Raw genomic sequence first — 26,279 nt, 5'->3', positions numbered from 1 at the left:
AGATATATGCACCCCTATGTTCATTGCACCATTATTCACAATAACAAAGACCTGGAATCAGCGCAAGTGCCCATCAACAGATGAACTGATAATGAAGATGTGGTATACCCATACAATGAAATACTACTCAGCCATTAAAAAAGACAAAATCATGCTATTTGTTACAACATGGATGGACCTCGAGCGTATTTTGCTAAGCTATATAAATCAGACAGAAGAAGACACATGTCATATGATTTCACTCAAATGTGGGGGATAAACAAACAAACAATCACATAGATAAGGAGAATGGATTGGTCATTACTAGAGGGGAAGAGGATGGGTGTGGGCGAAAGGGGTAAAGGGGCACATATGTGTGGTGGCTGATGGAAACTAGACTTTTGGTGGTGAACATAGTGCAGTCTATACAGAAGCTGAAATATAATAATGTACACCTGGAATTTACAAATGTTATAAACCAATGTGGCCTCAATAAAATAATTTTTTTTCAATAAAATAATTTTTAAAGAAAAGAATGGGGGGCAGAGAACAGGAGGCCCCCTGCTGGGCCAGACCTTAAATCTTTGGTTGCTACCTCTTAAAGGCTTTCCAAGAGAGGAACACGGAGAGGCTGAGGAAGGAATGGGCAGCAGAGGGATTGGACTAGTGGCATTCCTACCAACGTGTAGTGAAGTCTTTCAACATTTAAACACAATATCATACCCAAACACACTAGCTCAATGTGAGTAGAGTGTCCACCACTCTCTTTCCCATTCACCCCAATCCAGCTCGGCCCTTGCTTTGTCTGTGCAGAGCAGGAAGGAATCAATGAAGTCCTTTGGGGCACTGGTGTCCAGCATTTTCCGGTGCCTCTCAATGTTCTCAGTGATAAAATCTCTCATCTCTTGAATGTTTCTGTACAAGCAAATGTGTGTGCCAAGAAAGTGTTTCAAGATGCCAGAGAGGAGTTCAAACACCTACAGGGAAGCAGAGAAGGCCAAATAACCTGTACAGCTCTCTTGGCTTCTGTTGTGGGTGTTGATGTTGTGCACTGCACAACAGAAACTTCTGAAGGGCACCATTCACCACGTGGACTTGGGGACTGTGCCTCCCAGCTGAGCAGACACATGCACACACACAGACTCAGTGGTGCGTGAACAGCTGTGCCCTGCCACAATCACTCTTACATCTGCTGAGGTTTCTTCTCTCAAAGCCCAGCTTTGTCAGAGGTCTGATTCCTACCCCCCATCTGACTCATTACCTCACCTGGGAAGGTGCAGTGGGTAGCACAGAAAACCCAGTCTCGATGCCTTCTTGCTTCGGCATTCAGGACGGAGAGCATCTGATCCCTTCCCAGGATCTACCCCCCTCGATTCCTGGCCACCGTGGGATCCTTGGCCTCACCTGTCTGCAGAAAGAGCTGATAATGGTGAGGATTTTATTCAGTAAATTTAGCAGCCGTAAGAATCTGGTGTCCTGATAATTAAAGCACTCGCCAAAGACAATGGAACAGATGGTAATGCCCATGATGGAGTGAAAGAGGAAGGTGGGATTCAGTTAGGCCCCTGGCGATGAGGGTTCTGTCGTGGAGGTCTCTGCATTGCCCTTCTGGGTGGCTCTGACCAGGCTGGTGACATCTTGGCTTGGTTGACTGGTTTCTTTCTCTGTCTCTTCGGCAGCCCAGCTTTCACTGGGTCTCTGCATCTCACTTTTCTTTCTGGGAGTCTCCCCCTCTGTGTCTTTTGTTGTTTTTCTCCATCTCTGTCTGGGTCTGATTTTCTTGGTGCCCCTGTAACTTTCTCTGGTCTTGTCTCTGTTTCTTAGAGCCTCAGCCCCTTCTTCTCCACGGTCATTCTTTTCATGCCTCTTCTCTTTGTGCTCCCTCTCCTTGGCCTCACTGACACTCTGTCTCCCCTCATCTATTTCTATTTTTACCTTTTTCTTTCTAAGTCTTTTCCTTGTAGTTTCTGCTTCTGGATAGATCTTTGTCAGTGTCTTCAGTTTGTCTCTCTCTTACTGTCTCTCTGTCTTGGCTCTCTGTTTCTCTGCCTCTCCCCCTCTCCCTCTCAGTCTCTGTCTCCACTGTCTTCATCCTCTGTCTCCTTCTCTCTCTGTTTGAACATGTCTCCGCATCTGTGTCTCTGTCTCTGCATCTCTCTCCATCAGTCTCTGACTCCCTCTCATTGTCCTCATCTCACCCACCCCCTGCATGCCGCTCCACCCTTCTGCCCTGACCCAGAGCTCACCTACGAATTTCCAAAGCTCCTCCACCAGACACTGAGCCTCCTCCTGGATTTGTTCCTCCATGTTCTGCTTCCCCATCCCAAAGTCCCCCATGGTGGCCAGAGAGAATCATCAAAGGGCCTTCCAAGACTTTCCACAGGCAAGGCCACACCTGATTGGTCCAGTACGCAAGGAAGGTTGGGAGAAGCCATGTGGTGTTCTCTCATCTTCTCCTCAATCCCCACCTCCATCCCCACTCACCAGTTCCCTGGAAGATGGGGTCAAGTTTGGTGATGTGACCTCAGCCAGAAAAAGCCTCAGCCTGATATACTGGGGCCTCCCTCACTGCCTCACAGCCACAAGGGATGACGCCTGGCCGGAGCCTCAGGTAGATCATGAAGACATCTCTGTTTTTCTCTTGCAGCTGTGGCAGCAGGTTCTCACTCTCTAACTCAAGAGAAAGGTCTTCATGCTCAAACCTGGGTCACACCTTACAGTGCAGCCCAAACACCTCTGGCTGCAGCCCCATCAGGGAAGAATGGAGACTTGAACTCCACGGCCTCCTTCAAGTCTCCCACGCATGCCCTCACCCCAAGTGTCCTTCTCTCTTGGCTTTTCCAAGAACCTCCCAGTTTTGGATTTTAAAAATGACAGAGTGTCCCCATATCTGAGCTCTAGTACCTCTCCCTCCCAATCCCCGCAGGACCACAGCTCAAAGCCTCCAGTCTATCAGAATTTCTCCCCCCAGTCTACATTCCCTCCATTCCTCCTCATAGGAATTCCAGAAGCTTCTCTAGTGGTCATGTTGGGTCAGATCATGGCTGGAAGAAGACAATCCCAAGCTCATCTGTGAGGTCCCACCCTCAACTGTTTTGCTGCCTCTGAGCTGGCACCTGTCCAGCCCCCTCCTGCTCTGCAACCCTTTGCCCTCCCCATCTCACTGCCTGGAAGGACTTGAGAGAGCCCTGATGGTCTAGATACAAAATATTCCCCAGGAAGGGGAGAGGCCAGTGTCCAGAAGGGAGGTGACCCCGGGAGCTGGGGTGGCCCCAGAGTAGCAAGAGGCCAAGGAGAACAACGAGGAGCAGGATGGCCGAGAGGGCCAGGGTCCTCTCTGTGCCTGCCTTCCCTCCTGCTGTCTCTCTTTTTTTTTCGTTTTTTTTTTTTTTGTGAGGAAGATCAGCCCTGAGCTAACATCCGACACCAATCCTCCTTATTTTTGCTTATTTTTGCTGAGGAAGATTGGCCCTGAGCTAACATCTGTGAACATCTTCCTCTACTTTATATGGGATGCCGCCGCAGCATGGCTTGACAAGCAGTGCATCAGTGTATACCCGGGATCCGAACCTGCAAACCCCAGGCCGTGGCAGCGGGGCACGCTCACTTAACTGCTTGCGCTATTGGGCCAGCCCCCTGCTATCTCTCTTAAAAGGCAGGCTGGTGTGTTGTTTAGTGTTTTATTTCCGTGGTTGCTGGAGGAGGGTATTCCAGGAATATATCATGGCACATTCTGGATAACTCTCCAAAGGCCTCCCTCACTGCCTAAAGGTGGAAGGTGCTGCACAGGCCAGGAGTTGAGCATCTTGGCTGGGTCCCAAGTCTGCCTTCCAATTGCCCCTGGTTGGCTCGAGGTAGCTTAGTGGGCAATGCTCTTGAACAGAGAGCACCTCCCTCAAGGAAGGGTCATGGTGTCAGCTGTGGGATATGTGCAGGCTGGGTTTAGGGTGGTTGCCCTGCAAGAGTGGCTCTCAACCAGTTTTGTCAGAGGGCAGCATTGCAGCATGAGGGATCGAGAGTAGCTGTCACTCAGAGTTGGGGTACCTTGTGCCCTTTGGGGACAGGGATTTAATCTGGGCATCAGAGGAGAGTGAGTTATAGAGAAGGAAACATGGTCTGATAGGGGAAGCCTAGCGCCATGTTGGGTAGGTTTGAGGATTGCCTGATTTAGCCATTCATTCATTCATTCATTCCTCCACAAGTATTTTGAACAACTGTCATATGCCACGTGCTGTTACAGGTGCTCAGAGTACAGAGATGACCGAGACAATAGGTTTGCCTTCATGGAGCTAGTATTGAGGTGCCAGAGAAGTTCACACCTCCAGGAAAGAGCCCTGGTGAACTAACAATAAATGCGTCACACCTAAAATGGCATGGATTACCACCTCACCAGGGACATCAGACCTTGGATGTTTATTTGAGTCTCAGGGGACTTGGAGAAGAACATCAGGGAATCATGTCACCAGTTTAGAATCACACAACTCAAGGGCCGTGGCTGAGGAGGCTGTTTCATAGAGGGAAGAAAAGGGGGAGACAGTAAGAATGAGGATTCAGGAGGACGATGGTGGCGTACAACTATGGTCTAAAACGCTGATGAACCTCGAAATGCTATGCTGAGTGAAAGACGCCAGACACGAAAGATCACAGATTGTGTGATTCCATTCACATGAAATATCCAGAATATGCAAATCCACAGAGACAGAAAGGAGACTGGTGTTCGACAGGGGCTGAGGGGAAGGGGGAATGGGGAGTGACTGCTAATAGGTGTGGGGTTTTCTCCTGGGTGATGAAAATGTTTGGAACTAGATATGGGTGGTGGATGCACAACGTTGTGAATGAACCAAATGCCACTGAATTATACACCTTAAAATGGTTAATTTTATGTTACATGAAGTTCATCTAAATTTCAAAATATATGTGAGGGGAGAGGAGCTGTGGTGAGGAGTTTGAGTTCTAGATCCAGGCGGACAGAATGTGAATCATGCTCCTTCACTCACTAGCCGTGTGACCTCAGACAACTGATGCCACTCTCGCCACCTCTGTTTAGTCATCTGTAAAGTGGGCATGATAATTGTGCCCACCACAGGGGCTAACAGGAGAAGGACTCTAGTGCGGTCATGTTGCAAAGATCGTGGACCACAAGGAGTTGATAGGTGGCGGCTGTGGCTGTTCTGGAGAAGGGAGAAGCCCCTCACAGTGAGCTGTGGCTTAGGAGGTGGAACTGCAGAGACCCTGAGCCAGGTCTACACTTTTAGTTCCCATTTCTATATATACACCACTTCTTGAATTCTGTTAACAGAGAGAAGGAAAATACATCCTTGAGTCTTTAGAAGAGCTGTGGCATGACGGAAGGAGGTGAGACCAAAGAAAGGACTTCCCCATGGAGGGGGAAACTGAGGAGGGGAAGGATACAGGCTTGCAGTGGGTCTCTCAGAGGTGGGAAGACATGGAGAGAGTCAGGGGCCATTCTCTGCAGAGGTGGGGACACTTCATGACCCTGGAATCCTTAGACCCCCTTCCTCAGCTCCCTCAGCGAGGCAGGAAGCTGATCTGGCACACTGGGGGCAGTTTGCCCACACCACTCTCCTGGAGTGTGAGGTCAGTGTCCTCAGGGGCCACGATACTGGCCACGGAGAAGTTCTGGAGGATGGTGGTGAAGAAGAGGAATAATTCGGTGCAAGCGATGCCTTCGCCAAGACAAATGCACTTTCCTGTGGGCACAGAGGATCACCAATTTGGGGATGGGGCAGGTGCACATTCTTTGCCCTGTCACATCCCAAAGCCCAGACAACAGTGTTCATTGCAACAGATTGGCATGAGGTTCGCCTTTAACCTGCAATCCAGGGTGGATTTTTAGGGGATTCCCAACACTGTGAATCCAGGTGTGAATCTTTGGTGGATGTGCCTTGCACATTTTTCCAGGAGAGAGTTTGTAGCCTCTGTTAGATATGCAAAGGGTTCAGTGTCCCCACAGAATCTAAGGACCCAATTCTAGTTGGATGTGTGTGTGTGTGTGTGTCTGTCTGTCTGTCTACCTCCACATGCAGATGTGTGCGTATTTCTGACAGAAAATTTTTGATGTCCTTCATTTCTAAGATGGGGAGAATGGTACATATCTATAGGGCTATTGTGAGGTTAAATAAATAACATTTGTGAAAATTCTTAGAATTCTATTATGGCTCCTATTTAGGACCCTATAAATGTAGTTAGTGCTTTGCATTTGTTTCTGGGTGTGTGTGGTGAGGAGGGTGTGGGGTGTGTCTCTGGCAATGCGTGTGTTTGTCTATCTCAGGGTTATCTTTTTATCTCTGCCTGAGAGCCATGAGCTTCAAATGTTCTGAAAAATTCCCAGATTGTATATAAAATTGTGAATGAGAGTGATGCACTTGCCATGGGACTGTATGGCTTCCATTAGATTCTCAGATGTGTGAGGACCCCCTCACCCCAGTAGGTTATAAACCATGGGTTTGGAGAGAGATAAGGACAAAGGAGGCTGAAAGCTCAGGCAGAGACAGTGAGAGTCTCCTCCTTAACGTCCATGGATCATCACCTGCAAGCTGACAACCTTGGAGGGTCACGTCAAGGATGGGTTTCCAGGCATTCGCTAGACCTTTCAAGTTGACAGACATTGTGCCCATGTGGAGCTGTCTGGGGAAGGGTACACATCTTTCTGGCACGTCCAGAAGTTAGGAGACATGAGCTTAGAAATACTCAGGGCGGGGCTCCAAGCTGCTTCTCCTCCTGTAACTGGTTCTGCGATCCAGCTCTTTCCATAACAGCCTGATGCCTGTTATCTCCCTCCCACCCCATCCTCCCCATCCCTGGGACTCTCCTTTGGACACGCTGTGGTATCCCTTTGGCTTTAACACCTTTTTGGCTCGGCTTGATTTCTTTCTGCCCATGGCAGTCTGGGCCGGTCTTTTTCTCTGTCTATGCCTCCTGTCAAGCACTGTTTCTCTATGTCTCTTCTTTTTCTGCTTTCTTCCATGTTGTTTACCTCCCTGTCTCTGTCTATTTGGATCTAGTTCTGTCTGCAACTCTCTCTCTCATTTCTCATCTCCCTCTACAGATCCCTTTTCTCTCCTTTACTATTTCTTCTTCTCTGCTTATGTCAATCTCTTTTTTCTCTCTCTTCTGTTTTACTCCCTCTTCTTCCCCCTTACCCTCCTTCTCTCTCCTCCTCCTCCCTCCATCTTCTCTTTCTCGCTCTCCCCTCCTCCCTCTATTGTCTTGCATTCATTCTGAGTCTCTTTCCACCACTGTCTCCCCTGTCTCTATCTCCCTCTCTGTCTCTCTCTGTTTCTCACTCACTCTATCCTTATTTGTCTGTCTCTGTCCATACTTCCTCACCTCTCTGTCTCTCTCTAAACATAGGACTTGACTATTGAATGGATAATTGTCTCTCACCCCACCACATGGCCCTCAACTCTCACTTAAGATGAAGGGAGGGAAGAGGCCATTGCACAGGGCAGAGCCCAGGCCCTGGGTCAATGAAGTCACTGATGGGTCTCAAGACTAAGGATTAGTTTCTCTGGGCCTGCCTTTCTACTAAATGAAGAGGACTCAGGGATTGGAGGTTTTCTCTAGACGGGGCCAAAGAGTGGAGAACTGGGATAGAGACACATCAGAGCATGTCAGGACCCTCCCTGTCTTCCCCGTGCCAGCAAGATAAATCTAAATTTGCCCCAACATTCAAGGCCTTCCAGTTGAGCTCCTCACCCTTCTCCCCTTCTGTAACCCACACCCCAGGCTGCCTGTGTTCTTCTAGTTTTTCAGTGCTCCACGCTGTCTCCTCCTTCAGGTTTTTCCCTTGATGTTCCCTCTGCCTGAAACACTCTCCAGTGGCTGGTTGATTCTCAACCATGAGGTCTTTGCTTAGAAACCAGTACTTCAGGTAAGCTTTTCCTCACCAACTACCAAGAGTTGTCAGTACTTCCTATTTTGTACTCCCAGAGCCGCCTTAGAGCACTTATCAAAATTATGACTAATTATAATAATAATTGCCCCTGCGAGCACTTAATGTCAAGCCACTATAAGCACATTTCAAACATTAATTCAGTACGTTAGTTATTATGTTGTGACCATACGATGAATGTCCATCTCCCCTGCTGGACAGCAAGTTTCCTGGGGCAGGGACTGTGTCTCTATGTGACTTGTCAAATGTATTATCTTCAGCCAAACAGAGCATTGAGCTCAGAACAATGCTCAACAGAAATTTTACACATGAAGATGTGGAGAGGTTAAAATACTTTCTCAGGGTCAAGCTTACCAAGATGTGCCTTTGGGACATGATCTCACTTCTCCAGCCCCCTGTAGGGTTGTAGTCAAGATGGAGTGGGTTCATGCAGGTAAAGCAACTGGTATATATTCGCTGCTCAATAAACAAAGACCTCTCCTTGATTATCTCAAGGAGTGGATGGCACCTGCACTCTGGTGTCTAGGAAAGGGAGTGTGGGTCCAGCTTACCTGTGGAGAAGGGTATAAATGCATCATTCTTCTTCAGTGCCCCATTGGCATCCAGAAAGTGGTCAGGGTTGAAGGCATCTGGTTTTTCAAAGTAACGTGGGTCATGGAGAGCAAAGCTCAGGATGGGATATACTTCAGTGCCCTGAGGGAGGGTCATAAGATCAGAGATATTGCCATCGCCATCCCCACTCCACCCCTAAAAACAAATCAAGAGGGTCCTAGTGTTAAAACCAACAGGATGTTAAGTTTGGAGATGAAGAGAATCCAGGATGCCCACTCTGGAGGCATGCAGGAGCCCAGGTGGTCTCACCTTGGGGATGATGTACCCTCAGAAGTAAGTGTCTTTGGTGACCACATGGGGCACGCCAAGGGGGATGAGGTCCGAGAATCTCTGAATCTCGTGAATGACTGCATCAGTGTATGGCATTTTGGCTCGGTCATCGAGGGCTGGAGGGCGTTGTGAGCCAATCACCTGATCAATCTCCTTGTGGACTCTCTCTGCACAGAAGAGTGTGACCAATGAACCTCCTTTCATGAGGTATTTCAGCAGGGACATTGATCTACTGGCCAGTGAGCCAGGAAATACCTCTAGTAAAGGGTTAGGTTATTATGTTATTGACACCCCTGAGAGCAACCAGCTTAGAGTGGAGGAGGACGGAAGAAGCAACAAGAATTCTCACTTGCTGAAATCTAATGAACCTTATGGATTATCTCCCCACATGCAAAGGTAAACACAGACACACACAAAACCTCGTGTGCCACATTTTCCATAGAATTTCAGATTAGTAACTCTACTCTATGAACCTGTCAAAATCCTCCAAGTTGAGTAGAAAAATGAACTAATATTTCTTGTATATGTAGGATAGATGAGACACTCTGCTAGGTGCTCAGAAAGGTAACAGTAAAATAGACAAATAGATTAACCCATGGACAAGTGGATAAACAAATGAATACAGCAATCAGTCAACCTATGGATCATTTCATGAATGGAAAGATTGATGAGTAGAAGAACATTAATGAATGTATGGATATATTTACTTATCAATCAATAGATTAATTAATGAATGCTTAATTAAAAAATGTTTCTTGGAAAAATAAATCACATGAGTGGATTAATGGCCAGATTTATCGAGGAATAATTGAATGAATAAATTAGTGAGGGAATGAGTAAATAAAGGAACAAGTAGATGGACGGATTGAATGATCAATGAAGAAATCAAGGATGAAAAAATGAGTGAATTATTAAATGGATAAATGAAGGAATAGACGGATGAAGTATGAATTTAAAGACTGACTGATGGAAGGATTAAGGAGTGAGACCTAGCTCATAGAAGCACAAATAGATGCATGAATGAAGGAATGAGCCATTGAATCAATGACAAATAGTTCATTCAATTAATCACTGCTTCAAAGGATCAACAGGGGAATCAATTAATCCAAATAAAGGATGGAAGTGTATGTTTTTGGATAAATTATCAATAAAAGAATCTGAGGATACAGGTTAATTAATGACTAAAAGGACAGACTAATGAATGGATGGACGGACAGATGGATGGATGGATGGATGGATGGATGGATGGATGGATGGATGGATGGAAGGTTGCGTGGATGAGTTGATCTTTAATTGATCAGAGAAAACAGTGAGAGAACAGATAGACAAATTTCTTCATCCATCCACCAACAGGGCTGGCCTAGTTGGGGGCTCCTTCAAAACCTGCAGTGATCCAGGTATACGAGGGGAAAGTGCCGTCTCTCATTCAGGAAGGAGCCCTAGCCCCACTTCTGCATTCCAAAAAGGGCCAGAAGATCTCTCTTGACTGCATGTCCGGGGCTGGCCCAGCTGTGATGTGGGGGTATTTGAGCGTGAGCAGGAATCCATAGCGGAGATTTGTGCTGGTGGTCTCAGTGCCAGCAAAGAAGAGCGAGAGCACATTGATGATGAGGTTCTGCTGGTGGAACTCACTGTTTTGGTCAGACTTCTCCTGGATCCAGAGGGGTAGGACTCACATCAGAAGAGGCTGGAGCGTCACCCGACACACCTCTCTCAGGGTGCCCTCCACCTGTCTCTAGGTCCCTCCACACCGTCTGGCTCATTTGACTTTTCTCTGTTCTTTCCGGGTCCAACCACATATCTTTGTCTCTCTCAGTCTCTCTTCACTCTGTCTGGCTCTGTTTCAGTCTCTCACTCCATCTCTTTGGTGTATTTGTCTCTCTTCCTCTCTAGCCTCTTTCTGCCTCTGTGTGTCTTTTCACCTGTTGCTGTATTATTGCTCTCTGTCCTGTATTTCCAGTATATCTCTCTCTCTCTCTTCTCTCCTCCCAATTTTCTCCTTCCTTTCATCTCCCCCTCCATTCCCTCCCGCATCTCCCCTCATGTTTCCTAATCTCCCCTCCTCATCCTCTGGTCTTCCTTCCCCCTCTTCACCACACTCTACCCCTTTCCCCCACCTTCTTCTCACCCCCCACATTTCCTCCCTCCCCTCCCTTCCAAATCCCATCTCCCAAACCACACTTTGTCCATGCGGAGCAGGTAAATATCAATGATGTCCCAGGGGTTGCTGGGGTTCAGGGTTTTACGGTGCTCCTCCACACTGCGGGCAATGAAGGCATTGACTTCCTGCAGGTTTTTGTAGACTTGCCTGTGTGTGCCAGGAAAGTGCTTCAGGAAGTCGGGGAAGAGTTCAAACACCTGAGGCAGGAGGTAGAGAAGGGACTGTGAGGTCCTCCTGGGACTGAGAGAGCCGGTCACAGGGAGGGGCAGCCCTGCTGGGCTCTAATACCTCTGAGGGAAATCTCCCTCTCTCTCTCTCTCTCTCTCTCTCTCTCTCTGTATCTGAGTCCCTCGCTCCCTGATTCTATGTCTCCTTGGAACTTTTCTTCTCATATTTTTCTCTTTCTGCATCTTCCTCTCTCATCCTCCTGTCTTTTTGTTGGTCTCTGCCCCACTCTCCGTCTCTCGGTTCCACCTCTCCTTATCTCTGTGTGTCTCCCCTTCTCATCATCTCTCTGGGCTTCTCCTACCCACCTCAGCCAGTTTACCTGTTTTGCTAAAACCTCTCTCTGACTCTTTCCACCTCCTGCATCTCCCTTGCTGTGTCAGGCATTAATAACAGGATGTTTACACAAAATGAGCCTACTGGCGACTTAGGACTGTTTATTTTGTAGCATATTTGTATTATTTTTTCTGATGATAAAAGTAATACCGAACTTCTTGCAAATAGTTTCAAAAAATGCTGAAACATATCGAAGTGAAATTCCTTCTTATCCCTTGCTCTATGGATAACTACTGTTAACTTTTTGGTGGATCTCCGTCCAGACTTTTCTGTCTCCATAGTCCTCTAAAGGAGGAGATAATTGAAACCACCTGTTGGGCTTGCCACACATACTCTCACCCTGGACCCCATTTCAATTTGTAACAGTCCTACTGTGAATCTGACATACCCCTTGTGAAGTACAATAGGCAGGCATACTGTTCTGCCATTTAATTTTTTTTAGTTAATATACAATAGGTGTGTTTCCAGATTAGTCGAGAAAGAGAAACGTTATTATTGTTTTAAAATAGGAGCTTATTCCTTTATAATCTGGGAGACATTTTTAAAAAAGAGAAAGGAGGAGAATAGAGGAAATGAAGAAATGCAGTTTCTTATTTTCATGTATCTTTGAATTTCTTCAAGTGAGGGGCTTTGCCAAGATACAGGCGAAGATTCAGAGGAAGCAGGGACAGAAGAGTAGAGAGCCTGCAAGTCTGATTCATTCTCTCTCTCTCCCTCACACACACACACACACACACACACACACACACACGCACACTCTTTTCAACTCTCTCTCTCTCAGGATCTCTTTGTCTCTGCCCTTCTTTGTCTTGTTTTCTCTCTTTTCCTCCCCTCTTCTCTCCTTTCTCTCCAAGCCCTCATTCCTTATTCTCTCTATTTCTGCCTCTACTTCATTCCTTTTTCTTTCTCTCAGTCTCTCAGTCCCTGTCTCACCGACTGTCCCTCCCTCCAGTTCTCAGTCCCTGTCTCTCCCTGTTGTCTCTGCCCTTCTTCCAGCCCTAAGCTTCATTTCTGGCCCCCAAAGCAGGTCACTCCTTTCCCCTACCCTGGATGCCCCCTCGTCCCCACTGTACCTTAGCCTCTCCCTGACCTGGCTGGAGAAGAAGCTGATGAGGGCAAAGGACTGGTAGAACAAGTCCAGGAGCCGCAGGAACTCAGGATCTTTGTAGGAGAAGCATTTTCCAAAGACAATGGAGCAGATGGTGTTGGCAGTGATGGCGTGGAAGAAGAAGGTGGGGTCCCGGAGGGCTCCTGGGGGGAGGAGGCACAAGTCACCGAACACAGACTCAAAGGCCTGAGCATTTGGCTGCTGCCCCAGCTCTGTGTGACTGTCCTCCATCACTCAGTCATGATGGAGAAAACAGGACCAGGAGCAGCTAACACTCACTAGCCTGTATTACGCCAGTCCTTATTGTAAGCACTTCACGTGTTATTTCATGTAATTCTCACCACAACCCTGTGACGAACATGCAGTTCTATTGTTACCCCCATTTCATAGATGGGCAGACAGAGAGGTTATGTCATTTGACGAGGGTTACCCAGTTACTCAACAGTGGGAACAGGACTCAGACCCAGGCCGCCCAGCTACAGGGCTGTGTGGTTGGTCCCCGCTCAGGCCCCAGCTCTGACTCTGGGAGCAGGGAGAGTTCAGTCCCACAGGGCAGGGGTGGTGCAGAGCAGGTGTTCCATCAATCACATGCGCAGATAAAAAACCTCTGCTCCCCCTATCCCTTATCTCTCACTCCCCCTTCATCTCTTCTCCCCACCTGTCAGGCTCTGGTCTTCGTGAATCATTTTGCACTTGTTAGTTGATGTCTGTGTAGACAGACTTGGCCCAGTTGGAGGGAGGGTGGGCTGTGAGCCCAGGAACGTCAGGTGGGTGCAGCCTCTCTCTCTGGGTCTCACTTGTCCATCTTCTCTTGTTCCCCAGCAGACCCTTTCCTGAGCCTGTCTGTCTGTCTCTCTAATTTTCTCTGCTTCACTTTCTCTCTGACTTTTCTCTTCCTGTGTCTCCGAGCCTCTTTCACTCTCTCGTCTCTGCATGTCTCTCTTGGTCCCTCCATCTCTGTCTCTGTCTCCTTCTCTGTCTCTCTGTGTCACTCTGTTTCTTCCTGTCTTTCTTCTCAGCCCTCTGTCCCTATTCTTCTGTTGCTCCCTGTGTCTCTGCCTCTGCCTGTCCCTCCCAGTCTCCTCGTTTATGTCTTGAAATCTCTTAAGAAATGACCCTGTCACCTTTGTGTCTCATAAACACCCATTTAAGGAGAATCCAAAAACAACCAGAAGTGCTTCTTTGACGGCCCATCCAGCTGTCCGAGAGCAGAATACCCGTCTGCCCTCTTTGCTCACTGCCAGCTCATCAGCAGTTCACCCACAGAAAGGAAAACTCAGTTCATCACTTTCAAAATGTCTGTACTTACCTCTTATCTCTCTCTGCTTTCTTTTCTGTAAGTCCTGTTTTTCCCTTTGATAGATACAATCAATCCATGCATTGGTTTCCCTGAACACAAGTAAACAGCGTGCTAATTTCTTAGTCTATGTCTTTGCGTTGTTCTCGACACTACACACCTACATCTCGTCTGGTCCCTATGTCCATCTTCTGCTCATCCCTGTCTGTCTCCATGCTCCTCGCTCTGTCCCTGTCCCCAAGTCTGATGGTCTCTCAGGCTCTGTCTTTCTCTATCTCCACCTCTCTTTCTCTGCCCACGTCTACCCCTCTGTCTTTCTGTTGCTGTGCACTACACTTCTCTCCTGATTCACTGTCTTTCTTTCCTCCCCGTCCCCCGGGGCTCACCCTTGGTATTTCACAGCTCCTCCAACAGACACTGAGCCTCCTCCTGAATCCGCTCCTCCACACTCCGCTTTCCCATCCCGAAGTCCCTCATGGCGGCCAGAGAGAATCGGCGAAGGGTCCTCCAACGTTCTCCATTGGCAAAGATCACACCTAGGGGTGTAGAAGTTGGAAGAAGACTCTGGGTCCCTCTTGACCACTTATCATCCCTTCCCAGAGTCACCTCCCCAAACCCCATCCTGCCCCTCCTCAGTGTTTCTGAGGTCCTTACCATATCCTTGGACGACTGGGTCAATGACAGCGATTTTCCCCCAGCCAGAGAAGGCCTCAGCTTGGTCCACGAGGGCCTCCCGGATGGCCTCTGTTCCACACAGCATGACCACAGGCCTTGGCCCCAGGTACAGGGTGAAGACATCCCCATATTTCTCTTGGAGCTGCCAAGCATACCCACCCACAGTGTTCTGTTAGTCACTGTGGACATCTATGACCACCCCAGTTGTTAAACCATTGAAAGACTTACATTAGATTGATAATTAGCTGCTGTGCCCGCACCCTCCACCCAGGGACCCAGCAACAGAAGGATTAACCCGTCACCCAGCCAGGGTCTGCATGATTGGTGCCTTCCACAGTACAGACAGTTAAATGCTCCTAATATCACCCTCGCCCGTACCCTTGAGTCTAGCCAGATCTCCCTGGCAATGCAACTAAATAATCATCCTTCTGTGACCCAACTTCAACCTGCTGTCTGCCTCCCGACAATTTTCCCAGAGAAATTGAAGCCCTCTGGGGGGTGATTATGCAATTTGAAAAGTCATCCATCAGTACAGCTGCTTGGGAAACTCCTCACCTGTACTTGCTAAAGCTGAATGCATGTTTACTCAGTGACTTAGCAACTTAACTCTCAGCAAAATGCCCAAGAAAAAAGTGTATGTATGGGCCAGCCCTATGTAGTAGTGGTTAAGTGCACAAGATCCACTTATGCAGCCCAGGGTTCGCAGGTTTGGATCCCAGGCATACACCGACGCACCGCTTGTCAAGCCATGCTGTGGCGGCCTCCCATATAGAGTAGAGAAAGATGGGCACAGACGTTAGCCCAGAGCCAACCTTCCTCAGCAAAAAGAGGAGGATTGGCATCAAGATGTGAGCTCAGGGCTAATTGTCCTGACAAAAAAAAAAAATGTGTATGTGGATTCACCAAAAATATGAAGAAGGAGACTCATAGAAGCCTTATTAATGAAATTTTCATCACAATCAATACAGAATAAAATGTAATGATATATTCATGCCAGGGAATATTATGCGGCAATGAAAAAGAACAAACCACTGCTGAACCTAACAACATGAATGAATTTCAGAGACATAATACTGAGTGAAAGAAACTATACAGAAAAGAGTCCATACGTTATAATTCTATTTATATTATGTTCAATAGCAGATAACACGGACCTATGGTGTCAGGATAGTAAGAGGGGAGAGACTAGAAGGGGATTGTGAGGTGGGTTTCTGGGCACAGGCCGTGTTGTTCCTTATCTGTATGTCATTTACATGAGTATGTTCATTTGAGAAAATTCACTGAGCTGCACACTTATGATTTGTGCACTTTGTAGGATGATGTTAAGCTTCAATAAATAGTTAACTTGAAATCATAAAAAAGTTAAGTTTACTTAAAACATACATTCATATCTGCAAAGCCTCCTCACTGGTCTCCCTACTTTCATTGCTATCCCCCCTACACTCATTTCACTACGCACCCAGCCCACCCTACCCCACCCCACACTGAATCCAAAGCAATCCCATTAAAATGTAAATTAATTAATATCCCTAACTTGCTCCAAAACCTCCAACGTTCCCACTGCACTGAGAATGAGACCTGAAGTCTCCACCACGGACCACACGGCCATATATAAAGCTGCTCCATCACCCCTCTGACTTCTCCTCCCACTCGCCCCTTGAATCACTCAGATCCAGCTTCTGTGTTGTCCCCCAAATATGCTGAGCTTGCCCCCTGTCTCAGAGTTCTTGCATTGACACCTGCCTCTCTCTGATGCCTTCCACCTATATCTGTCAGGGGGTCTGCTCAGAAACTAAGCAAGACTGAGCCTTCCCCTCACCACTCAATCTAAAGTAGCTCCCACCACTTTCTAAAATATCACTCTGCTTTATTTTCATCATAGCTCTTGTCTACCTAATATTTCCTTATTTGTTTATTTTGTATACCCTGTCCAATGCCACATCATCAATGCCTAGAATATTACCCAGCACACAGAAGACGCCCAGTAAATTATTATTGTGTGAGTGAATAAATGAGTGAGCTGGTCGAAGTAGATGCCATTTAACTTACTATCCACCAGGCTTTATGCAATATCAGATTTAATCCTCACAGTAATCTTAAAAGGAATACAGTCTTCTGATCACCATCTCATTTTACGTACGAGGAAGCCAAGAGTAAAAGTTGAGTAACAAGTAAGAGTTGAATATGGAACACGAAACCACATCTTATCTAATTCTGGATGGATTTGGAAGCATATGTGGAAATGGAGGGGGAGTAGAGCCACCATCCTCAACTCATCCCATCATGACACCAACTAGCCCCTGCCCTCTCCCTCCTTCCTCTTTCAAGCTCTCTCTCCCTTCCTCCCTCTCTCAATCTCTTTCTCCCTTTGTCTCTCTCCACAAAGATGCCATAATAATGCAGGATCATGGACACCTTGGGGATCCTTGGAGGGTCTATAGAGGAGATTTAGGGGGTCTGGAACTCTCAAAATATTATGTTAAATGTGTATGGATATTTGTAGGGGAGAGAGCCCACAGCTTCAATCTAATTCACAAAGGATTTAGTGATCCCCCAATTGTTAGGCAGCTTCAGTCTCCGAGGGCATTGGAGATGAAGAGACCTCTGTGCTGGACCCAACTTCCCCTCTGTGAAGTCCCAGCTGTGTGACTGTGCACAAGTGCCCTCCCCAGGCTGAGCTTCCCTGTCCATCCCTCTAAGATGAGGGCAGCACCTCTCCCAGCCCTCTTGCTGTAAATAAGACCTAACGAATTCCCGCACAATACAGATAAACCCTAGCCACCTCATTCTGAGTGAAGAAACTACTTCCAGGAGTTTACACAAAAGCATGGTACCCTTGTGATACATTAAAGACAATGAAAACAAGATATGCACTTGGAGCCTCCACATCTGTGATAAAATGCTCTCTATTCAAAGCAAAGGGATCACAAGCACTAGACTCAGGAGTGTGGTCGCCATGGTAGGGGAAAGTGGACGGAGGATCACAGGGCAGCTGGAAGTTACTGTTAGTGTTCCAAATCTTTTATTGGATAGTGGGTTCATGGGTGTGGATTACATTATTAATAAATAAATAGATCATCAAACATGAAATTATGCCTGGAAAGCAGTGACACAGAGCCTAGTAAATACTCCACAATGTCAACTATTATTATAGTGCATTAATGTTCATTATTGGTAAGAACTCTGTATCTGGTCTCTGTCCTGCGCTCCCACCATCTCCCTATTGTCCTGGCACTGCCATGAGCCAGTCTTTGCTGTCTTTTGTCGGCAGAGGAGAAACTTACTTGATTGGTGCTACTACCCCTTTTTCTCATTCTCCCAGTGGTGAGCAGACACCCAGGAAGGCAAGAGAGGGTGGCGGAGGAAGGTGAATTTCTACACCTGTGTCTCACAGCCAGGACCTCTTCATGCCCACCTGCCTGCTCCAGGGACAGTGTCCACGCACTTCCAACTAGGCAAGGACACCCGTCTGACCACCATCCGCCATGCTTCAGCTCCATGACCCTTACTCACCAACCTTCACACATCCCACCCCTGAGCATGGAAGGATGCCTCCCTCCTTCTGGTGAGTGATTCCCAAGTATGGAGGCAGGGAGCCACCCTCAGACCCAGGCCATCTGCATCTCACCGTCAGGAAGGATTTGAGTAGGCCTCTTCTGTCCATCCGCAGAAGGTTACCCAAGAAATGTAGAGGACAGGGTCCTGGCGGGAGGTGCCCTTGGGCCTTGGGGCAGCCTCTGGCCAAGAGAACCAAGAGTCCTATGAGGAGAGCAAGCAGGAGGAGCACACTGAGCTCCATGGTCCCAGTCAGACTGCCTCCCACCCCACTGCAGCCTGGAACTGGGCCTTTTATCCCGAGCCTGCCTGCCCATCTAGTTATGTAACTTCTTCCATTCCCCACCTCCTCCCTCGTCGTTGTCCAGGAGTGTGAACTTTAAAGGGAGGAGCTAAGGGACCCATACTTCCGGCTCTGGCAGCCTGGTGACCTGCTCACTCCCTACCTCTGCACTCTCTCCCTAGACGTTGGCAGAGATACTGTGGTAGAGATACCAAGGGAGACATGAGTGTTTGTGTGTGCATGTGTGTGTGTGTGTTTATTTTTCTGGGTATGGGTGAGCATGCACTGTCTACTTGTTTTGGCCATGTTTGTATATTTATGTTTGCATGTGTTTGTCTGTGCCTTCTGTGTGTGTGCCTGCATGATTTTCATATGTGAAAGGGTGTTTTATTTCCGTGAACATGATGTGTGCCTCTGTGTATGAGTCTGTGTGTGTTTATGTGCATATTTTTGCATGTATTCATGTAGTTTCATACCTGAAGGTGTGTTTGTATTTGCACAGTGATTGTGGTATACTCTTTGTGTGTGAGTCTGTGTGAGCTTGTGCATTTGTACATCAGCCAGTTCCTGTCATTATAGGGCCTGCAGACCCTCAGTGTCTATCTCTCCAGTCCGCCTTCCTTCATTCTCCCTTCTGTGACAACCACAGATGGGACTGATGGGAGAAACAGAAGGAGGGGAGAGAGACACAGAACTGGTGAGACCCAGAGGTGAGTCAGGTGGAGAGAGACAGAGAGACCGAGACCTGGCAGGTGGAGCGTCGGGTCCCCTGGATGCCTGATTGCTCTGACCAGCACCAGGGGGTTCTCTCCCTGCCTCTGGCTCTGTCTTCACAGTGCAGGACTTTTCTCTGACCCTCCCTGACGATCTGCACATGTGTGGCTCTCTCTCCTGCTCTCTCTAGCTCTCTCTCAGTATTTCTTTTTCCCCGTTTAGACTCCGAGCACCAGGAGCTCAGAGACTGGGTGCAGTTTGATTGACATCCCCAGGGCTTGGATCTCTCTCCATCAGGAGTCGGAGCCTGCTCCCATCCAGCCTCTGGAAAGCTCAGGCCATATCTGCTGATTTGTGAATGAATGTGTCCATGTCCACCTGCCATGGCCTGGGCCTGACTTTCTGCCTCTCTCTCTCTCTCTCTTTCTCTCTCTCTCTCTCTCTCTCTCTTTTAAAAGAGAGTGGGGGGAGATGAGGCAGCATCTTTCTTGCAATGTTAGACAAAACTCTTGCTGGACCCAGGATTCTGACTGTAGCAGTTGAGTCATACTCCTTGAACTCAGGAAGAAAGTACCTACAATCCTGACCTCTTGAATTCAGGGGTGGAACCTGTTCTTTCCTGCCCTTGGAAAGGTGCCACCATGGAATTTCTTGAACCTGGATGCTGGCTCCTGCTGTGTGTGTGATCCAGCACTGAGCTTGGGTCCTCATTCCATTCCAGGGAATCACTGGTGGGGTGGGTGAAGTGCTTTACACAGAGTAACTCAATTAGCCTCGCCCTTTGAGGCAGGTATGGTTGTCGTCCCCACTTTATAGATGGGGAGAGTGAAGCACAGAGACATGGGGAGTGTTGCCCAAGGTTACACTGTCGGTTATACCTGCATGTCCAATATGGTAGCCACTTGCCACATGTGGCTATGAAGCACTTGAAATATGGCTAGTAAGACTAATTAAAACAAGAATTTAATTTTAATTAGAAAATTTTTACTCAATTCAATTATTGGAAAACTTCCAAGTACATTTGGAACAACTCAGGTATGTCAATCTCCTTTTTCAATTGTAACTTTCTTGAAATACGGATCAACTATTTCTGAAAAGAATTTAGGGTCCCAGTTAAGATGCACTAAAAGTGCAAAATAGACACCAAATTCAAAGACCTATAATGAAAAAAAGATATGATGAGAGGAGGATGTAAAAACAGAAAGAAACCCAGAGACAGGGAGCGACCAAGAAATAGATAAGAGAGATAATACAGAGATGGAGGCAGACGAAGGGAAGGTGCAAGAGAGATGGAGAGAGAGGATAGGAGAGGAAGAGAGGCAGAGATACAAATACACAGGGATAGGGGGCCTGTCGCAGGTGAGGAACAGGGTTGGCATCTATGAAAGAGCTTGTTTTTATATGTGAGTGTGTGTTTGTATTATTAATCATTTTTAAATGCTTTGCTGAGGTATCAATTGACATACAATTAAATGCATACATTTAAAGTGTACAATCTGATCAATTCTGGCATATTGCACAGCTGTGAAACCATCAACACAACAAGATAATGAACATATCCATCACCCAAAGTTTCCTCGTGCCCTTCTGTAACTCTTCCCTTCCCTCATTTCCAACCCCCTCCCCAGGCAACTACTGATCTGCTGTTTGTCCTTAGAGATTAGCTGTACTTTCTAAACTTCATATAAATGGAGTCATATGGAATGTCCCCTTTTGTGTCTGCCTTCTTTGACTCAGTATAATTATTTTGATGTCTTGGTAGCCTAAATGATGGTCTCCCAAAAATGCCCACGTGCTAATCCCTGTAACCTGTGTGTATGACCTTACATGGTAAAAGAAATTTTGTAAATGGGATTAAATTAAGGTTCATCAAATGGGGAGATTATCCACGTAGGCCAAGGATGTAATCACAAGGATCCTTATAAGAAAAAGCCAAGAAGGTCAAAGTGAGCTGTAGGAGAGGTGATGATGGGAAGTCAGAGGTTGGAATGATGTTCAGGGGCCCCGAGGCAAGGAAAGCAACTTCCAGAAGGAATACATCCCTGCCAACACCTTGACTTTAGCCCAGTGAGATTGATTTTGGATTTTCATCTCCAGCACTGTACAAGAATAAATTGTGCTGTTTTATGCTGCTAAGTTTGCAGTGATTTCTTAGAGCAGTACTAAGAGACTAATGTAAGGTTCCTTCATGTTGCAGATGCCAGTTGTTCATTCCTTTTCACTACTGAGAGTATTCCATTGTATGGATACTCTGCTGTTTGGTTACCCATGGATGTGTTGATGGACATTTGTGTTGTTTCCAGTTTGGTGCTATTACAAATCTAGCTGCTTGTGAATATTTGCATACAGGTGTTTGTAGGTACACACATTTTCATTTCTCTTGAGTTAATACCTGTTTGAGGACTGGTTGGGTCATATGATAGGTATCTACATTTTATAAGAAACTGCCAACCTCTTTTACAAAGCGCTTGTAAGATTTGACATTCCCACCAGCAGAGTGTGAGACTTCCAGTTGCTCCACATCCTTGCCAACACTTGGTACGGTCAGTCCATTTAATTTCAGCCATTCTGATAGGTGTGTAGTGGGACCTTATTGTAATTTTAATTTGAATTTCCATAATGACTAATGGTGCTGAACATCTTTTGGTGGGCTGATTTGTCATATGTATGTCATCTTTGCTGAAGAGTCCAGTCAAATCTTTTGTCCATTTTTTAAATTGGGTTCTTTGTTTTCTTACTATTAAGTGTTGAAAGTTCTTTATCCACTCTGAATACAAGGCCTTTGTCAGATTGGTGATTTGTAAATATTTTCTCCTAAACTCTAGCTTGTCTACTTGTTCTCTTAACAGTTTCTTTTGAGGAGCAAATATTTTTAATTCTGATGAAGTTCAACCTATCATGGTTTTTATGGATTGCACTTTTAGTGTCATATCTCAAAAATGTTGCCTAACACAAGGTCACAAAGATTTGATCCTATGTCTTTTCCAGGAAGTTTTAGAGTTTGAGGTTTTACATTTAGGTCTATGATCCATTTCTAGTCAATTTTTGCATGAGGTGACAGCTATGGATCAAAGTTCCTTTTTTGGCATATGAATACCCAATTTTTACAGCACTATTTGTTGAAAGTATTGTTTCTCCACTGAATTTCCTCTGCCCCTTGTCAAAAATCAGATGAACATATATGTGGGTGTCAATTTCTGGACTCTCTGTTCTTCTATTTATCATTTGTTAATCTTGACCCCAACACCAAACTGTCTTGATTAATGTAGACTTACATTTCCTAAGATCTGATGTTGCAGTCCTTCAACAATGGTCTTCTTTTTCAAAGGTGTGTTATTTGAAGTGTTTTGCATCTATATCTGTATTTTAGAATCAGTTTGTTAATTTCTACAAGGAAAAATAAAGCCTACTGGGATTTTGACTGGCATTGTGCTGAATTGATAGGGAGTTGACATCTTACCCATATGAGTCTTCTGACCTATGAAGACAGTACAAGTCTCCATTGATTTAGGTCTTTGTGGTAGGTAGAATAATGGCTGCCCCAAAGATGTCCACATCCTAATTCTCATAACCTGTGAATATTTTAGGTTAGAAGGCAAAGGAGAATTATCCTTGCAGGTGGACTTAAGGGTATAATCAGCTGAATTTAACATAGGGACAGTATTCTGGATTATCCAGGTGGATGCAATGTAATCATGAGGGTCCTTAAAAGTAAGTGGAAAAGGGAGGCAGAAGAGAAGGATCAGAGGGAGATTTGACTACAGAAGAAGGATCAGAGAGATACGTTATTGCTGACTCTAACATGGAAGAAGGGGCACAACCCGAGGAATAAAGACAGCCTCTAGAAGCTGGAAAAAGTCAAGGAAACAGATTCTCCTTTAGAATTTCCAAAAAGGAACACAATCCTGCTGACACCTTGATTTTAGCACAGTGAGACGTATATTGAACTTCTGACCTACAGAACTAAAGATCATAAGTTTGTGTTGTTTTAAATCACTAAATTTGTGTTAATTTGTTACAGCAGCAATAGAAAACTGATAGAATCTTCTTTAATTTCTCAATATATGGTAGCTCTCTGTGTACAGGTCTTTCACGTATTTTGTCATATTCATTCCTAAGTATTTCATACTATTTGTGATATAGTAAATATTCTTTGAAGATTTCTATCTCTGATTGGTCATTGCTTGTATATAGAAATACATTTGATTTTTTATGTTGGTCTTGTATCCTGCAACCTTGCTAAACTCGCTTATTAAATCTAGTAGATTTGTATGTGTGTGTGTAGATTCCAACAGATTTAAACAATCATGTGATCTGTGAATAAAAGAGCTTTACTTCTTCATTTCCAATCGGAATTCCTTTTATTCCTTTTTCTTTCTGTATTGCACAAGCTAGAACCTCTGGTTCAAGCTTGAATAGAAAGTAGTAAAAGCAGACATTCTTTTTCTTTTTTTTATTGCGGTCACATTGGTTTATAACACTGTATAAATTTCAAGTGTACATCATTACACTTCTATTTCTGCATAGATTACATCATGTTCACCACCCAAATACTAATTACAGTCCATCACCACACACATGTGCCTAATCATCCCTTTAGCCCTCCACCCTCCTGCCTTCCCCTCTGGTAACCACCAATCCAATATCTGTCTCTGTGTGTTTGTTTGTTGTTTTTATCTTCCACTTATGAGTGAGATCATACAGTATTTGACCTTCTCCCTCTGACTTATTTCCCTTTGCATAATACCCTCAATGGCCATCCATGTTGTCACAAATGGCTGGATTTCATCATTTCTTATGGCTGAGTAGTATTCCATTGTGTATATATACCACATCTTCTTTATCCATTTGTCCCTTGATGGGCACTTAGGTAGAGCAGACATTCTTAACTTGCTCCCAACCTTAGAGGAAAGCTTTTAGTCTTTCACTAGTAAGTATGACGTTAGCTGTATGTGTTTTGTAGACACCTTTTATCAGGTCAAAGAATTCTCCTTATTCCCAGTTTGCTGATATATCTTATTCACGAATGAATGTAGGATTTTATCAAATATTTTTTACATATCTATTGTGATGATCATAGATATAGATGTAATTTTTTGTTAATAAGGTGAATTACATTAATTGATTATGAAATGTTAAACCAATCTTGCATTCTTGAGTAAACCCACATAGGCAATATAGGGAAATCATGGGGTTTACCCATAATGTATTATCCTCTTTTTATATTGTTGGTTTTGATTTCCTGAAATTTTATTTAGAATTGTTATGTTCATGAGGATATTGGTCTATACTCTTTTTGTCCTTTGTAATGTCCTTGATTTTCATATCAGGATAATTCTGGTCTCATTGAATGAATTTGGAAGTATTACCTCTTCTTAATATTCTGGAAGATTTTGTACAGAATACATAATGTTTCTTTCTTAAACATTCAGTAAAATTAGCTAGTGAAGCTATCTGGACCTGGAGTTTTCATTGTACCGAAGGTTTTTAAAAAGTTTTTAATTGCAGTAAAATACACATAACGTAAAATTTACCATCTCAACCAATTTTCAGTGTACAGTTCAGTAGTGTTAAGTATATTTACATTGTTGCGCAACCAACCTCCAGAACTTTTCCATCTTGCAACACTGAAACTCTGTACCCATCAAACAACAACTCCTCACTTCCCCTTCCCCTGGTCCTTGGCAATCACCATTCTACATGACGTTTCTGTGACTTTGCTTGCTCTAGATACCTCATATAACTGGAATCATAAATACTTGTCTTTTTATGACTGACTTATTTCACTTAGCATAATATCCTCAAGGTTTATTTATGTTATAGCATGTTTCAGATTTCCTTCTTTTTAAGGCTGAATTATATTCCATTATATGTATATACCACATTTTGCTTGTCCATTCGTCCGTCAATAGACACCTGGGTTGTTTCCGCCTTTTGGCTATTGTGAATAATGCTGCTAAGATCATGGGTGTACAAATAACTCTGTGACACGTTGCTCTCATTTCTTTTGACTATATACCCAGAAATGAAATTGCTAGAGTATATGATAATTCTATTTTTAATTATCTGAGGAACTGCCCTACCATTTTCCGTAGCGGCTGCACCATTTTACATTCTCACCAACAGTGCACAGTGTTACAATTTCTCCACATCCTCACCAACATTTATTACTGTATATATATAATTTTAACAAGTGTGAGGTTATATCTCATGGTGGTTTTGATTTGCGTTTCCCTAATGATTAATGATGTTCAGCATTTTTTCATATGCTTGTTAACCATTTGCATATCTTCTTAGGAGAAATGTCTATTCATGTGCTTTGCTCACTTTTCAATCAGGTTGTTTCTTTGTTGTGGAATTGTAGGAGCTCTTTATATATTCTGGATATTAACTCCTGATCAGATATATGATATGCAAATATTTTCTCCCATTCTCAAAGTTTCCATTTGACTCTGTTGATTGTGTCCTTTAATGCAGAGAAGTTTTAAATTTTGATGCAATCCAATTTATCTATTTTTACTTTTTTGGGTATCCTTTTGGTGTCATATCTGCAGAAAAGGTAACTACAAATTCAGTAACTTTAGGGCTTCAGGTTATGTATTTCTCTTTTAGTGAACTTTGGTAGTTTGTATCTTTTGAGGAATTTGTGTCCATGTCATCTAAGTTGCCAACTTTATTGGTATAATGTGTTCATAATATCCTTTTATTATCCTTTAAGTATTTATAGAATCTATAATGACATCACCTCTCTCACTTGATATTGGTAAATTATGTCATCCTTTTTTCCCCTGTAGATCTGTCTAGAAGCTTATCGATTTTATAGATCTTCTCAAAGAACTAGATTTTGTTTTACTGCTTTTCCTTATTGTTTTCCTGTTTTCTACCTCACTGATTTCTTCTCTGATTTTTATTATTTTATTTCTTTGTTTTGGGGTTCATTTTCCCTTCTTTTCTATTTTCTTAAGATGGAAGCTAAGATCACTGATTTGAGAATTTTCTTCTTTTCTAATGTGGTTTAGAGCGATAGAGTTCCCCCAGGTACTGCTTTAGGAATATCTCATAAATTTGAATATGTTATGTTTCTATTTTCATTTGCATCAGGATACTTTCTAATTTCCATTTTGATGTCTTCTTGAACCATGGGTTGTT

The 26,279-nt window shown here is 44.8% G+C and overlaps 2 pseudogenes; both read right to left on the bottom strand.

Moving 5' to 3' along the window:
• Nucleotides 1–716: 716 nt before the first annotated feature.
• On the bottom strand, nt 717–3,784 carry LOC101393180 (cytochrome P450 2B4-like; annotated as a pseudogene).
• A 1,724-nt stretch (nt 3,785–5,508) lies between these two features.
• Nucleotides 5,509–18,377, bottom strand: LOC101399868 (cytochrome P450 2B11-like; annotated as a pseudogene).
• Nucleotides 18,378–26,279: the final 7,902 nt, after the last annotated feature.

This window comes from Ceratotherium simum, chromosome 33 (assembly GCF_057802395.1).
Source record: "Ceratotherium simum simum isolate JZ-2026a chromosome 33, ASM5780239v1, whole genome shotgun sequence".
Classification (NCBI taxonomy): Eukaryota; Metazoa; Chordata; class Mammalia; order Perissodactyla; family Rhinocerotidae; genus Ceratotherium; species Ceratotherium simum.
Note: the sequence above shows the minus strand (reverse complement) of the source record. Positions and strands in the feature narration are given on the sequence as shown.